Source organism: Oryx dammah, unplaced genomic scaffold, assembly GCF_014754425.2.
Source record: "Oryx dammah isolate SB20612 unplaced genomic scaffold, SCBI_Odam_1.1 HiC_scaffold_5, whole genome shotgun sequence".
NCBI classification, from domain to species: Eukaryota; Metazoa; Chordata; class Mammalia; order Artiodactyla; family Bovidae; genus Oryx; species Oryx dammah.
The window spans coordinates 44,691,695-44,708,326 of NW_024070189.1; positions in this window are offsets into that span (position 1 = coordinate 44,691,695).

Below are 16,632 nucleotides of genomic sequence, written 5' to 3' on the forward strand. Positions count from 1 at the left end.
GTCATGCAGAGATGGGCTCGATAAAGGACAGAAATGGTATGGACCTAACAGAAGCAGAAGATATTAAGAAGAGGTGGCAAGAATACACAGAAAAACTATATAAAAAAGATCTTCATGACCCAGATAACCACGATGGTGTGATCACTCACCTAGAGCCAGACATCCTGGAATGTGAAGTCAAGGGGGCCTTAGGAAGCATCACTATGAACAAAGCTAGTGGAGGCGATGGAATTCCAGCTGGGTTATTTCAAATCCTAAAAGATGATGCTGTGAAAGTGCTACACTTAATATGCCAGCAAATTTGGAAAACTCAGCAGTGGCCACAGGGCTGGGAAATGTCAGTTTTCATTCCAATCTCAAAGAAAGGCAATGCCAAAGAATGTTCCAACTACTGCACAATTGCACTCATCTCACACGTGAGTAAAGTAATGCTCAAAATTCTCCAAGCCAGGCTTCAAGAGTATGTGAACAGTGAACTTCCAGATGTTCATGCTGGATTTAGAAAAGCCAGAGGAACCAGAGATCAAATTGCCAATATCCACTGGATCATTGAGAAAGCAAGAGAGTTCCAGAAAAACATCTACTTTTGCTTTATTGACTATGCCAAAGCCTTTGACTGTGTGGATCACAACAAACTGTGGAAAATTCTTTAAGAGATGGGAATACCAGACCACCTGACCTGTCTCTTGAGAAACATGTATGCAGGTCAGGAAGCAACAGTTAGAACTGGACATGGAACAACAGACTGGTTTCAAATCGGGAAAGGAGTATGTCAAGGCTCTATATTGCCACCCTGTTTATTTAACTTATACGCAGAGTACATCATGTGAAATGCTGGGTTGGATGCAGCACAAGTTGGAATCAAGATTGCAGGGAGAAATATCAATAACCTCAGATACACAGATGATACAACCCTTATGGCAGAAAGAAAAGAACTAAAGAGCCTCTTGATGAAAGTGAAAGAGGAGAGTGAAAAAGTTGGCTTAAAGCTCAACATCCAGAAAACTAAGATCATGGCATCTGGTCCCATCACTTCATGGCAAATAGATGGGGAAACAGTGGAAACAGTGTCAGACTTTATTTTGGGGGGCTCCAAAATCACTGCAGATGGTGACTGCAGCCATGAAATTATAAGACACTTGCTCCTTGGAAGAAAAACTATGACAAACCTAGACAGCATATTAAAAAGCACAGACATTACTTTGCCAACAAAGGTCTGTCTAGTCAAAGCTATAGTTTTTTCAGTAGTCATGTATGGATGTGAGAGTTGGACTATAAAGAAAGCTGTGCACTGAAGACTTGATGCTTTTGAACTGTGGTGTTGGGGAAGACTCTTGAGAGTCCCTTGGACTGCAAGGAGATCCAACCAGTCCATCCTAAAGGAAATCAGTCCTGAATATTCATTGGAAGGACTGATCCTGAAGCTGAAATTCCAAGACTTTGGCCACCTGATGCAAAGAACTGACTCATTTGAAAAGACCCTGATGCTGGGAAAGATTGAAGGTGGGAGGAAAAGGGGATGACGGAGGATGAGATGGTTGGATGGCATCACTGATGCAATGGACACGAGTTTAAGTAGGCTCCAGGAGTTTTGGTGATGGACAGGGAAGCCTGGCGTGGTGCAGTCCATGGGGTTGCAAAGAGTCAGACACAACTGAGCGACTAAATTGGCTCACTTTGATTCTATGCTGCATGGGGTCTTCTGTTAAAATCCTGCTGGATTCAAGTGTCATATGTGAAAGCAGCCCACCCTCATCAAAACTGCCATCTTGATGTTTAGATGGTTCATAAAGAGCTTTCACAGTATTTCATCATTTGATCAGCACAACTAATCCATGAGGTAGGAAACAGATAAGGTAAGACTTGAGACACATAGCTGGAAGTGAAACTAAAACTTTTTTTTAACTCCTAAGCCCAGAGCTTCTACATATTATGTTATAGTGAATGAAAATGAATTCTTTCCGAGCCTTCAGTTCATCTGGATAAATAGATGGCTATGTTTAAAAAGAAGGAGGTAAGAGCAGGCCCTGGAATATCCCAGATTCAGGGAGGGATACTTCAAAAGCTAGGCTCCTCACCACTCCCCTCTGGAATTTTTGAGAATTTGGCTTCTTGATATAATCTTGAAGTAACTGCCTTATGCTACCTAATTTTGCCCCTGGGCTGTGTCTGACTGGACAAGGCCGACTTTACTCCTTTCTGTCAGCCTTTCCCCAGGAGCTGGTATCCATCAAACCCCATCAGGGACTTGTTCAAATGCTTTCATCTTGATGTGTTGCCTTCCAAAAGCAGTGAGGATATGGGCTGCGGCTGATCTCCAGGAGGAGCTTGGCTTGGTGCTGGGCATGAGGCTTTAGGAGGCAATAACAAACGTGTCCCCAGGTCCCAGTTGGGCCTGCACGCCACCCAGGTACCGTGTGCTGTTTTCCACCCAGGGTCTACATTAGGCCCTCGGCCGTGGGAGGCACAGCAGCAGTGAGCCTTGCTGTCCATTCTGCGACACAACAGCGGCCTCTCGTGGCTGACAGAAGAACTAAGGCATTCCTGTCTGCTCTGGTTTTCTTCATTTTTTTCCTGTTTGTGTGTATCGAAACCTACTGAGGGTCAGCTATGGTTCTAGACACTCTGGACATATCAGTGAACAAAACAAAGTCTTTAACCCTCATAAGGTTTACACTTTCTTGTATGAGTTGTGGGTTCAGTTCAGTTCAGTCACTCAGTCGTGTCCGACTCTTTGAGACCCCATGAATCGCAGCACACCAGGCCTCCCTGTCCATCACAAACTCCCGGAGTTCACTCAGACTCATGTCCATCGAGTCCATGATGCCACCCAGCCATCTCATCCTCTGTCATCCCCTTCTCCTCCTGCCCCCAATCCCTCCCAGCATCAGAGTGTTTTCCAGTGAGTCAACTCTTTGTGTGAGGTGGCCAAAGTACTGGAGTTTCAGCTTTAGCATCATTCTCTCCAAAGAAATCCCAGGGCTGATCTCCTTCAGAATGGACTGGTTGGATCTCCTTGCAGTCCAAGGGACTCTCAAGCGTCTTCTCCAACAACACAGTTCAAAAGCATCAATTCTTCAGTGCTCAGCCTTCTTCACAGTCCAACTCTCAAATCCATACATGACCACTGGAAAAACCATAGCCTTGACTAGACGGACCTTAGTCAGCAAAGTAAGGTCTCTGCTTTTCAATATGCTATCTAGGTTGGTCAAAACTTTTCTTCCAAGGAGTAAGCGTCTTTTAATTTTATGGCTGCAATCACCATCTGCAGTGATTTTGGCACCCCCAAAAATAAAGTCTGACACTGTTTCCACTGTTTCCCCATCTATTTCCCATGAAGTGATGGGACTGGATGCTATGATCTTCGTTTTCTGAATGTTGAGCTTTAAGCCAACTTTTTCACTCTCCACTTTCACTTTCATCAAGAGGCTTTTTAGTTCCTCTTCACTTTCTGTCATAAGGGTGGTGTCATCTGTATATCTGAGGTCATTGATATTTCTCCTGGCAATCTTGATTTCAGCTTGTTTCTTCCAGTCCAGCATTTCTCATGATGTACTCTGCACAGAAGTTAAATAAGCAGGGTGACAATATACAGCCTTGACGTACTCCTTTTCCTATTTGGAACCAGTCTGTTGTTCCATGTCCAGTTCTAACTGTTGCTTCCTGATCTGCATATAGGTTTCTTGAGGCAGGTTAGGTGGTCTGGTATTCCCATCTCTTTCAGAATTTTCCACAGTTTATTGTGATCCACACAGTCAAAGGCTTTGGCATAGTCAATAAAGCAGAAATAGAGTTTTTCTGAAACTTTCTTGGCTTTTTCCATGATCCAGTGGATACTGGCAATTTGATCTCTGGTTCCTCTGCCTTTTCTAAAACCAGCTTGAACATCAGGAAGTTCACAGTTCACGTATTGTTGAAGCCTGGCTTGGAGAATTTTGAGCATTACTTTACTAGCGTGTCAGATGAGTGTAATTGTGCGGTAGTTTGAGGATTCTTTGGCATTGCCTTTCTTTGGGATTGGAATGAAAACTGACCTTTTCCAGTCCTGTGGCCACTGCTGGTTTTCCAAATTTGCTGGAATATTGAGTGCAGCACTTTCACAGCATCATCTTCCAGGATTTGAAAGAGCTCAATAGGAATTCCATCACCTCCACTAGCTTTGTTCGTAGTGATGCTTTCTAAGGCCCACTTGACTTCACATTCCAGGATGTCTGGCTCTAGATGAGGGATCACACCATCATGATTATCTGGGTCATGAAGATCTTTTTTGTACAGTTCTTCCGTGTATTCTTGCCACCTCTTCTTAATATCTTCTGCTTCTGTTAGGTCCATATCATTTCTGTCCTTTATCGAGCTCATCTTTGCATGACATGTTCCCTTGGTATCTCTAATTTTCTTGAAGAGATCTCTAGTCTTTCCCATTCTGTTGTTTTCCTCTATTTCTTTGCATTGATCACTGAAGAAGGCTTTCTTATCTCTTCTTGCTATTCTTTGGAAGTCTGCATTCAGATGCTTATATCTTTCCTTTTCTCCTTTGTTTTTCGCCTCTCTTCTTTTCACAGCTATTTGCAAGGCCTCCCCAGACAGCCATTCTGCTTTTTTGCATTTCTTTTCCATGGGGTTGGTCTTGATCCCTGTCTCCTGTACAATGTCACAAACTTCATTCCATAGTTCATCAGGCACTCTATCTATCAGATCTAGGCTCTTAAATCTATTTCTCACTTCCACTCCATAATCATAAGGGATTTGATTTAGGTCATACCTGAATGATCTAGCGGTTTTCCCTACTTTCTTCAATTTAAGTCTGAATTTGGTAATAAGGAATTTGTAATCTGAGCCACAGTCAGCTCCTGGTCTTGTTTTTGTTGACTGTATAGAGCGTCTCCATCTTTGGCTGCAAAGAATATAATCAATCTGAGTTTGGTGTTGACCATCTGGTGATGTCCATGTGTAGAGTCTTCTCTTGTGTTGTTGGAAGAGGGTGTTTGCTATGACCAGTGCATTTTCTTGGCAAAACTCTATTAGTCTTTGCCCTGCTTCATTCCGCATTCCAAGGCCAAATTTGCCTGTTACTCCAGGTGTTTCTTGACTTCCTACTTTTGCATTCCAGTCCCCTATAATGAAAAGGACATCTTTTTTTGGGTGTTAGTTCTAAAAGGTCTTGTGTTGTGGGTAGGGGATAGAAAATGTACATACATATATGTGTAAATATACATGAAAAAACCATAGAATATAGAAAAAGAATTATAGCAAAGTAAAGCAGGGAAGAGTATTTGTGGGGGGAGGGGGAGGGGAGCACTTTGCAATAAGAGCAAAGTCTCATTAATAGGTGACATCTAAGATGGACGTGGGAGACACCCAGGGAGTTGCTACAGCAAGGATTAAAGGCCTTGAAGTGAGGGACACCTGGCCACATTACAAACATGGTGGCCAGTTTGAATGGAAGAGACCGAGTTGGGGAAGAGCAGTGGGAGCTGCTGTCTGAGAGGTGGTGGGGCCAGATCACACAAGGTGCTGGGTCTCCAAGTGTGGCCCCCAGCTGGGCAGCATCAGTGTTACCTGGGGACTTGCCAGAAATGTAAATTATCGGGCCTTGACCTGGACCCACTGAGTCAGAAACTCTGGGAGTGGGTTCCAGTGGCCTGTGTTTGAACAAGCCCCCCAGGTGAATCAGATGGTGTTGCAGTGTGAGAACTGCTGACGTGAGGCCCCCTGGGCCATCTTGGAGACTGACTTTTATTCTGAGGTGAGAAGACATTAAAAGTTTGGGGGCAGAGGAGTGACGTGATCTGACTTAAAAGAAAAAAGAAAACCACACTTATGCCCTGGTCCTATCCTCAGAGATTCTAATTTCATTAGTCAGAGATATGGACTGCGCAGTGAAATTTCTGAAACTTCCCAGGTGATTCTAATGTGCAGCCAAGAGTGCAGCCCCTCTGGCTTCCAGGTCAAGAACAGACTGCAAGGGATCAAAGGAAGAAGCGAGAAGCTCAGTTGGGAGGCTACTGACGTAATATGGGTGAGTTAGGAGGATATTGCTATTATACAGGCAAGGAGTGATGTTGGCTTAGACCAGAGAGGCAGCAGTGGAGGTAATGAATAGTCAGATTCTGGATCTGTTCTGAAGGTAGAACTATCAAGATTTTCTGATGGATTCAATGCAGAGTGTAAGAGAAAGTGAAAAGTCAGGATGACTGTCATGTTTTTACCCTGAGTAATTGGGAGGACAGTTTTCTCTTTGCTAAGGTGGGGAAGACAGTGGGAGGAAGAGGTTTCCCCCATGCAGCAGGATCAGGAATCAAGATTTTGAACATGTTGACTTTGAGATGTCTATTTGAGATACAAATGGAGATGCTGAACTAGGTTCAGGGGAAATGTTCATGCTGGACATTCTAAGTGTGTGACATGTCAGTGTAGGTGGTACTTAAAGCCCTAAGACTGGCTGAAGTCACTTAGGAAGGGAATGTAGATGAAAAAGAGAAGTTCAAGGGAGGCTCCAAGAGTCAGAGGTGTCCCAGGAACCCAAGTGGTAAAGTGTTTCAGGAGAAAGGGAGTGGCCAACTGTCACAAGTGGATGAACAGGCCAGGAATGTGAGGACTGAGAATTGATCGCCGGATTTAGCAGCATCGAGGTCACGGGGAACCACAATGACTGAGAACAGTGTCAGTGGAGTGACTGGGAGAGGGGTAGAGGCCTGTTCATGGAATGGGAGGAGAGGAATTAGAGACACAGGAGACAAACAAATCTTCTATGAAATTTTGCTGCAAAGGGCAGGTGTTGGAAGAGAATAGAGTGAAGAAAGGTCTTTTTTTTTTTAAAATATGAGAAACATAACATGTTTCTATCTTTTGTTGGGAACACTCTTCCAGTGCAGGGAAATTAGTAGATATGTTAATAGCAACAAACATATATTAAGCACATTTTTATGCTCCTGGCACTGTTTTATTCATGGTGCACATGAATTATTCTCCTCACATTTTCTCTTCACCACCATCCTATGAGAAGTTTCTATTATTATCCCCAGTTTACACCTAAGGAGCCTGAGCTCTGAGAAATAAATGAATGTTCCCAAAGACACACTGCCAATAAGAGGGGAAAGCAGAGGTTCCATCCTGGAACTGGCTCCAGAACTACAGCCCTTGATCCCTTCTCTCCAAGCCCCACTGTCTGTCTTTCTGCATGTGGGTTGCCCTTTTAAATCCTTGCATTTTGGGTGCTCAGCTAGAAGGGAAGAAATGACTCAATACCAAAGCAACCAACAATTAATTAGAAGCAATCATGCAGAAAGCACCATTAGAAAGTCTCCCAGTTATAACTGGGAGGAAAACTTACAGTTTTCTTTCTCTTTCCACTGCCCCTCCTAACACGATGTTGCTGTCTATGGCCTGGAACGTCCTGGGTGCACAAGCTGGCCTTTCTCGCCCTGTTGTAGCCATCTGCAAGGCAGTCTCACAGGTTCCGCTCAACACATCTCCTTCCTTTGTTGCCAGCCTTGATGCTCAGGTGTGCCCCCTACCTCTTCCTCACAGAGTGCCCCTCTGCCCTAGGCTGAGTAACCTCCCCAGCTCAGGGTCTGCTGGCAGACACTGTTGTAACAGTCCATACTCTTGGTAGAAGCAAAAGAAAACAGTATCTTAACAGTCCCTTAAAGCTTTATGTTCACTTGGAACCTTCGGATGTGACTTTATTTGGAAATAGTGTCTTTGCAGTGTAACTAGCTGAGGTCATTCTAGATTAGGGTGGGCCCTACTCTACTGATGGTTGTTTTTATAAGAGAAAACAGACACACAGACAGACCCTCAGGGAGAAGGCCACGTGACGACCGAGGCGGAGACTGCAGTGATGCAGTTACAAGCCCAGGAATACCAAGGATTGCTGGCAACACCGGAACCTGGGAAGAAGCAAGGAAGGAGTCTTCTGTAGACTCTTCAGAGAGAGCATGGCCCTGATGACCTTGACCTCACACTTGAACTTCCAGAACTGGGAGAGAATAAATTCCTTCTGTCTTAAGTCATCCCATCTGTGGGAGCAGTTTGAGGAAATGAATATAGTATCCGTTGGCCAAACCTTGGCAGAGCTCCTGTGAGGGAGTCTGTGGTGCTTCCATGCGCTATGCCTGTCAAGCAGTGCGGCACTGCATCGAGATCACTGTTACGAATGCATGAAGGAAAGGGGCAGAATGGTGCACCTGGGAGGATCCTCAGAGATGATATAGTCCAGCCAGCTTCCTTTAAAGATGTGGAAGATAAAGCCGAAGCAAGGAAAGAGGCGTGTTCAAGGTCACGTGGCTATTTATGTTCCACCCCTGTGACCTGGAACCCTGCTGGTACCTAGCAGGTGCTCAATAAACATTTGTCAGATGAATGAACGAATGGGCTCCAAATGCCTGATTGTGTTCTCAAGATTTGCTAAGATCAAAACCCATACTACATTATTTAAATTAGCAATTCTTTTTCCCCAAATGCCACGACTAATACCTATTAGCTATGAATCGATTTCTATTGTTGAAAATGTCAAGGCTTCTTGGAGAATCCCACCAGAGAAAATTTCTAAAATTGAAGCATAATGCTTCACAGGCTTCCTTTACTACCCGAAAAGGACTTTCTTGTTCCATTGGACATTCTTCTTTAATAAATGGCTGAGTTTCATAAAAGTAGGGCCACCTAAAATTTGCTAGTATTATACCAACCCATTAACTCTAGTTATGCTTATCTTCAGGCCTTGGAGATAAATTCTCCACTGATTGTTCATAAGCATAAAGGAAACATGACTAAAAACTACCATTCATCAGTTAACAATGGTATGTTGGATATTCGTCAGGCACTTTGGTACATTATTACCTATCTTCACAATAAAGATTGACAACACCTTTCAAGATATTGATTGCATCTGTGTTGTCCACCTGAGTGGATAATACCTTTCGAGATATTGATTGTACCTGAGTCTGCTACCAGTCTCAAGAATGAGCTCTTTCTGGAGGTCTGACATTAGCAGTGACAGGCTGATGGTTTGGTGAGCATGCAGGAGGATGTCCTTCTGGGTTTTAAAACTTGTAAGAACTTATGTTACAGACAAAGTTTCTCAAGTGTGCAAAGAGATATGTCCAGAGATAGTTGTTACAGAAATGTTTCCAAGAGCAGAAGATTGGAAACATCTAAAATGCCCAACAACAGGGGTTGGTTAAAGGGTACATTCAGTTGATAGGATTCCAGAAAGCCACTCAAAAGGATGGGGCAGATCTACAACTTTTCCCATGGGAAAATGTCCAAGATGTAAGGTCTGAATAGTACAGTCCCGTTTGTGTAAAGTAAATACAATGATAAAAAATACACAAAGGAAGGAAGGTGGGAAAGAAGGATGATATAGTCTTATTTGTGTAAAATAAAGATAATTGCATAGGATACATACAGAAAGAGAGGGAGGGGAAACATTTCTAGAAGAATGTATAAAATACTGTTCATATATGGGGAGTATAACTAGGGACCAGAAAAAGCAAAAAAGATTTTAACCTCAAAACCTTCACTGTTCATATTTTTAAACAATGTGCATATATTAAACTAATTTAAAACCCAGTTATTTAAAAATAATAAGAAAAATAGAGAGTATATGACTTGTTAGTAACACCCTTGGGGTTTACAAAGAGACCACAAAGAAACCATGCAAACTCATTTCTGCACTGATGCTCAGAAACTAAGAAAATGTTGGCTCTTAGCAGAATTTATACTGATTCATGCAACATCAGCTTAATAACATGCTCAGAATAGACAGCCTAGGGCTAGTGTCACAACACATTCAAAACAGAGTGTCCAGGCTGATAGAGGAAAGGTATTCCAGAGCACAAGTGTTGGACAGATGGATGGTGCAAGATGGTTCCCAAAATGTTACTAAATCTCCAAAGGATACAGAAAAATGTAATATGTAGCATGAGTTCTTAATTCATAAGGGGCCACATTTTTCCTGAAGGAAACATTCATTTCCAAATTCTTTTTCCTGCTGTAGTGGGCTAATGTGAGTCAATAGACATTAAGCTGTAAAATTACAGAGTGATCTTTGTTTTTCCTGATTGCATTGTCTGTGCCAGGCATTTTACACTTCACAGCCATCTGTGAAGTAGGGGATTCACAAATAGGTAAACTGGCTTTCAAAGAAGTCAAGTAACCTGTCCAAGTGGAGCCCAGCATTGAGCCTCCTGTCTGCTAAGCTATGTGCATCTTAGCATTCCAGGAAAGGGGCTGGCTTAGGCATCATCTCATCCTGCAGGAGAGGAAGCTGAGGTCCATAGGGGAAGAGACTTGCCGAAGGGTCCCTACCCCAGGGTCCACCCTGGTAGTGGCTGAGGCGGGCCTTGAACTTGGGCATCTGCTTGCAGTACACGTTCACCCACCTTAACTTCCTTTAACTCTTGGGTGTATGGAAGGGGTTGCAGACAATGTTGAACTGAATTAAACTGGGCTCTTACATGTACCGTATTGTAAGAGGCCTCCAATAACGAGGCTCCTTTCTGAAACTTGTACTTCCCAAATCTGAACATCCTCTTCTCAATTTCTGCACGGTCCCTATCAGTTCAGTTCAGTTCAGTCGCTTAGTCGTGTCCGACTCTTTGCGACCCCATGAATTGCAGCACGCCAGGCCTCCCTGTCCATCACAAACTCCCGGAGTTCACTCAGGCTCATGTCCATCGAATAGGTGATGCCATCCAGCCATCTCATCCTCTGTCGTCCCCTTCTCCTCCTGCCCCCAACCCCTCCCAGCATCAGAGTGTTTTCGAATGAGTCAACTCTTCGCATGAGGTGGCCAAAGTACTGGAGTTTCAGCTTCAGCATCATTCTCTCCAAAGAAATCCCAGGGCTGATCTCCTTCAGAATGGACTGGTTGGATTTCCTTGCAGTCCAAGGGACTCTCAAGAGTCTTCTCCAACAACACAGTTCAAAAGCATCAATTCTTCAGTGCTCAGCTTTCTTCACAGTCCAACTCTCACATCCATACATGACCACTGGAAAAACCATAGCCTTGACTAGACAGACCTTTGTTGGCAAAGTAATGTCTCTGCTTTTCAATATGCTATCTAGGTTGGTCATAACTTTCCTTCCAAGGAGTAAGCGTCTTTTAATTTCATGGCTGCAATCACCATCTGCAGTGATTTTGGAGCCCCCCAAAATAAAGTCTGACACTGTTTCCCCAACTATTTCCCATGAAGTGATGGGACCAGATGCCATGATCTTAGTTTTCTGAATGTTGAGCTTTAAGCCAACTTTTTCACTCTCCACTTTCACTTTCATCAAGAGGCTTTTTAGTTCCTCTTCACTTTCTGCCATAAGGGTAGTGTCATCTGCATATCTGAGGTTATTGATATTTCTCCTGGCAATCTTGATTCCAGCTTGTGCTTCTTCCAGCCCAGCGTTTCTCATGATGTACTCTGCACTGTCCCTATGGCCCTTGTCAATTCCATATTTTGTGGATGGTTGATATATATGGCACCACTTAACTTCCTCTAAACCAAAAATATGTGTGAAAGCATAGAGCTTAAAGGTTATTTCTTTCTAACATGTATTTTGAAGGGTAATGCTGATTTTGTTACTCCCCTCTTTAAAACCATTAATTTTTAGAATAAAGTCTCAGGTTCCTAGCCTGAGTTTATGGAAGGAGGGGTCCTCAATCTGGTTCCCCGACACTACGGCATTATCAGGAGACTTGCTCATCTTATTTTTTCTGCTCAAATGCAACTTTGTCATTCACATCTTCTGAACATGCTTTTCCACCTGCCTGGAACATTCTTCCCCTGAGCAATTTGTCTGTAGGAAAAGGCCATTTCTTTGGGGAGATGTTTCCCAAGCCTCAGGGCAGGCTTTTAAGGTTCTTGTCACCCTTGTACTTCCTGGGTCACTGTAATCTTTCCCAGCAGCCTGTGAGCTCCAAGGGCAGAAACCACATTTCTCTTGTTTATCACTCTGGGCAGTGTTCTTAGTGGTCAGCCTGCAGGGACTAGTGACTTACTCGTTGATTAAGTAAATAAGAAAAAAAAAAATGCAACATACATAAAAGATCTCAGGATGTATATAAAAGGTGTACACATCTGTGATTTCTAAATAGTTTATCACTATTTTATACCCAAGTATATAATGTAAGCTTATAATGATATTCCCAAGTTATTGACAAAAGACTCTACTCGGTGTGCTGCCAGAGAAAGTGGCAATGAAATTCATTTGAAAACTATTTCCATTAAAGCGGTCAAACTGAAAAAAAATCTTCTTACAATGGGAACATTAACTATCTGGAAAAACAAAACAGTTAGCAAAATACCTATTGATGCCAGCAAAACAAAGTGTTACTCTACTCTGAATTAACATCAGCTGCGTTTATGATTTTTATATTACAAATGGGTACATTTCATTTCCCCCCATCTTATTTACTCCCTGGGAGGTTCATGGGTAATAGAATAAATGAATTTCTTTCTCCATTAGCCTGTCATTGCCACTTTCAAATGGCTTCTTGCCCATATACGCCAATATTTTTCTCATAATAAGTGGTAAAGCGTTCAGCTTTCTCATTTCTTAACTGTGTCCTTTGTGTTCCAGATGAGATAAGTAGTATAGTACCTTCCATCTGCATCAGGGAAGGAGGTAAAGTGAGGTAAAGATGCTAAATGATTTAAGTTTATATAATAAAAATCCATCCATCCACCTGTATCAGTGATGCAACAAATTTTTAGTGATTGTCAATTTGGTACCCAGCTCTGTTTTAGTTGCTGATAATAGGAAATAAGGTAATGTCCTTGTTTTCATGTAGTTGATACTGTAGGTAGGGGGAATAGACAATGAGTAAGTAAATAAATAATATCTAATGGAGTGATAGATGGAATATTTGTGTTCCTCCAAATTTGTATGTTGAAATCGAATCCCCAGTGTGACAGCATTATGGGGTAGTGGGAGGGGGGTCTTTGGGAAGTAATTAGGTCATGGGGGTAGACCCTCACGAATGAGATTAGTGTCCTTATAAAAGAGACCATGCTGAGCTCTCTCACCTGTTTCCACCACATGAGGACACAAGAAGACAGCCACCTGCAAGCCAGGAAGCAGATTCTCACCTTACACTTGATCTGCTGGCACCTTGATCTTGGACTTCCCGGCCACTAGAACCGTGAGAGGTAATTTTGATCTACTCAGTCTACGGGGTTCTGTCACAGTAGCCCAAATGGACTACAACAAATAGTGACAAACACTATGGTAAAACTAAAGGTTATTATTAGAGTTATTTAGCCCTGACTCTAATCCCAGCCCCAGGGACACCTACTATTGTGTGGTCTGGGAAGCCTCTCTGAAACGGAGATGGCATCGTTGAGACCTGAATGCCAAGAAGAAACCAGTGAAGGGAACATCTGGAGGAAGGCATTCTAGGCAGAAGACCAAAGGTTCTGCAGTGGGAGCAAGCTTGGTATGTTCAAGGAACAGCAAGGAAGTCAGGGTGGCTTGGATGCAGAATGAGGTGTGTGGTGGGCGATGAGTGTGGACACAATTGAGGAGCCAGCTTATATGGAGTCTTAAAGGCCACAGTGAGGAGTATGGACTGTCTTTCAGAATTTTCTTCTAGTGATGGGAGACACTACAGAATATAAGCCGAGGATAACATATGGTTTATGCTTTTAAAGTTCAGTCTGGTTGAACTGTTGAGAATGGATGGATCACCTGGGAACAAGAATGGGGGACATCAAATAGTACAGGCAAGAGAGGATGGTGTTCTGGACCAGACACCATCAATGTCAAAGGAAGTAGAGGGTAGTGGATGGATTAGATATATGGTTTCTGAAGTTAAACAAGAGAACTTGCTGATCTCTTGAATACTGAGACTAAGGGAACTTGAGTCAAGGAGGAAACCAATTTGGGGCTTGAGCAAATGACTAGATGATGGTGCTATTTACTGAGAGAAGATGGTGGGGATAGAAACGAATATATTCTTTTGTTATCAGGGCAGGGAATAAAAAATTCTGTCTTGGACATTTTGAGATGCCTTTTAGAGGTGCCTGGCCAATTGGAGATGCCAAGTAGGGAAGTGTTAGATTCACAAGTCTGGAAGAGAGCACTTAGAAGTGGAAATATCAAATTGGAGTCACCAGTGTGATGATGGTATTTAGAACTAGAACATCACTGATGTCTCCAAGGAAGACAGTGCTGTTGGAGAAGGGGCAGCCACACCTCCCCAGCCCTTACCCCTAAGTCCCACATTAACCAATATGGTCATACACCATACCACAACAATTTTGCTCCCTTCCATCCAACATCCAATTACATTAGACAAAACATTTACTGTCTCTTCTGTAAGAAAAGTGAAAGTGAAAGTGAAGTAGCTCAGTTGTGTCCGACTCTTTGTGACCTGTGGACTGTAGCCCACCAAGCTCCTCCGTCCATGGGATTCTCCAGGCAAGAGTGCTGGAGTGGGTTGCCATTTCCTTCTCCATCTGTAAGAAAGGTGTTATACTAAGGAATAAAGGGCTATAAAGACAGGTGACTAATACATGATGTCATCTTTCAAGTTGCTCATAAACTAGTAAGGAAAAGAGCAAATATAAAAGGTAGAATGTTATTTTATTTCCAAGAGAGTGGAGAGGTCTTTAAAAGGCAGACTTGGGAAGACACGCTGGGAGCGGATCACGTGCACACATGCTAAGTCACTTCAGTCGTGTCTGACTCTTTTTGACCCTACAGACTGTAGCCCAGCAGGCTCCTCTGTCCATGGGATTCTCCAGGCAAGAACATTGGGGTGGGTTGCCATGCCCTACTCCTTGGGATCTTCCCTACCCAGGGATCAAACTCTTGTCTCCTGCATCACAGGTGGATTCTCTACTGCTGAGCCACTGGGGAAGCCCAGAAGATTGTGGGGAGGTCAAAATTTCTTTTTTTTTACTGCAAAGAAATTAGGACAGTATTGAGAATTTCTGAGTTCCATGACCAGATCAACACCTTTCCTTCCCTGTCCAAGGCTTGTTCAGCCTCTCTGGTCTGCCTCAAATCTCACCCCTTTCATATTATTGCCCACCCTCTACTATCACTCACTTTTCATCTTTAACCCTTCAGCTTTTCCTATCTAGTGCTAATCCACTTGGTGCTTGATGCCACACTGTCTCTTTCAGATGGTTCCTTTGTCAAGGTGTCTATAAATTCCTTCTAAGTAGGATCCAGGTCTTAAATTCATAGTCTCTGGCTCAGGAGGGAAACATAATAAGCCCTCAAGCAATGCCTGCTGCTTCTAGTGTCACTTCAGCGGATTCTACTTTGACCTCTGATTAGATCAGATTCCTTTGTTCCAGGATCTCAGAGACTCATTTTCTAGCACACCTCTCAGTTTTTAACTATCTACCCTACATACGGGGGCTTCCCAGGTGACTCAGTGGTCAAGAATCTGGCTGCCAAGCAGTAGACGTAGGTGAGATGCCTGGGTTGGGAAGATCCCCTGGAGAAGGAAATGGCAATCCACTTCAGTACTTTTTGCCTGGGAAATCCCATGAACAGAGGAACCTGGTGGGCCACAGTCCATGGGGTCGCAGAGTCGGACACGACGAGCAACTAAAACAACCCTACATGTGACTATTTGAATAGGTTCTGTCTTCCCATAGGCTGTTAGTTCCCAAAGAGCAGGAACCACTTCTGATTTTGCTCATGATGATATCCCTCATTTGTGTGCAACAAACATTTGTTGAAACATTGAATAAGCAGGGCCTTAGGTGTTCAAAGGGTCAAGGGGCTTGAGCAGAGCGGCCTCAAGCATGAGCCACCTGCTTGTAGTTTCTGAAAAAGCAATGAAATTCACATGGCAAAACTACCCCTCAGATGGGAGTTCTTCCTGATTAACTTCCCTTCTGCTTAGGGACAAACTTTCCCAGAGAGTGGCTCTTCTCTGGTAAGGAGGCCCCCTCAAAGGCTGATTTACTGTCACTTAGGACACTTGAGTCCTTCTTCACACAGCTGAACAGGAGGCAAAGCAGTGTTCCCAACTGTCAGGAAGCAGCGGCCCGCTGGCAGCAGCTATGATCATCCAGGCAGATGGAGCGACATATGTATATTTACATATATATATTTCCTAATCAATAGGTTCCAGTGAAAACATGAAAACTCAAGAACATGATTGGAATTTAAGGAGCTCTGAAGGAGTTTAATTCCTTAAAGAAAATTAGCACAATTGGGATTTTTTTCAGCTGCAGATAACTCCAGGGCAAAAATGAATAGTACTATTGAATGATCAAACTTTCCTCCCTAAATTGCTAAATCTCCTCTTCCAAATTAGGTACTGCTAGCATTTCCTCTTAAGAAATGAACTTTGAAATATTTTAACCTTATTCCCGGCCCCTGTATGCTTCTCTGACAGTCTTTCCTCACAGTCACACAAGCTTACTTTTCTTTTAACAACAGGCCAAGCTTGTCCCCTAGGATTTTTGTTATTGCTTGCTCATAGCAGGTGGCCAGTACATATCTGTTCATGAATAAATAGGTTAAGATAAGCCAATTATGCCCCAACAGAAACCCATAACTTGTCTGTCTGCTGTTTGAGCCAACTGGAGATAATATAAGCGATGACTTGAAGATTTAACCTAAGATTTAATGCTTCTGATTCTTGCTTTGTTCTTGCATGTGTCGACTGAA